The sequence below is a fragment of the Leguminivora glycinivorella genome, chromosome Z, assembly GCF_023078275.1.
Source record: "Leguminivora glycinivorella isolate SPB_JAAS2020 chromosome Z, LegGlyc_1.1, whole genome shotgun sequence".
NCBI lineage: Eukaryota > Metazoa > Arthropoda > Insecta > Lepidoptera > Tortricidae > Leguminivora > Leguminivora glycinivorella.
The window spans coordinates 22692158-22693128 of NC_062998.1; positions in this window are offsets into that span (position 1 = coordinate 22692158).

Below are 971 nucleotides of genomic sequence, written 5' to 3' on the forward strand. Positions count from 1 at the left end.
TTGTTTGAAGTGAAAGCCCTAGAGACGATGTGTTTTATTCTCGCGTAATTTTCGTCATCCCTCGCGGGCTCCCCACTTCGCTGTCAAACAAATTACAAACTCCACGTGCTCACCGCAATCATAATTTGAATCGGAGGCAAATTCGCCTTTACACATGAGATAATAGGATAATTCGTCGGCCGAATTACATCACCAGATTTAGGCCAGATTCAAATTGATGGAAACTCCTCCCTTAAAGATAAGTCTTAAATATATTTCTTCTAGTTCAGTAAGTAATAATTTTGAATTAAATTATTTATTTAAATGGATACAATGAATAAGATATTGTTATTTAAAAAAAAAACATTTAAGTACATAGTTGTAGAGATAAGAGGGGGTTAGTAGTTTTTTCATATTATATTTTTCATAATTGACGAATTATTTCACTTTGCTAAGAAAGCTAATTTATACGTAAGTACCTACCTTGGATTTTATAAATCTCTGACAAATGATTTGATTAACAAGTTTGTTCCTTCTCTCAGTTGAGCATTTTCTTTAAGCCGTGTTTATAACTAAATATTATTAGAGATGCGACATTGTTAGACAGACTGACGGACCCTTTGGTTCCTTTTCTACTTTGAACCAACTTCGTATAAAAAACGATCTTAATCATTGGGAGGCTGTGATGCATAAATACGAGATGGAACCTGATTCTCATTTTTACCTCATTACAATTTTCTTAAGTGCGTTTTCATATTATCCGATCCGATATCGGATGTAGGACCGTAAGGAAACGCCATCTCTGATTTTTTGCCTTTGAAATTCTTCCGACATCCGATATCGGATTGGATAATGTGAAAACGCACTAAAGCGTCTCCCAGACCCTTACGGTAGTAGTAGTAGTATACAGTATGTAAACCAACGAAAACCATTTACTGAGAAGCCTGTTAATATTTAAGTTACACATCAGAGCAACTTTTACTAGGTATGGG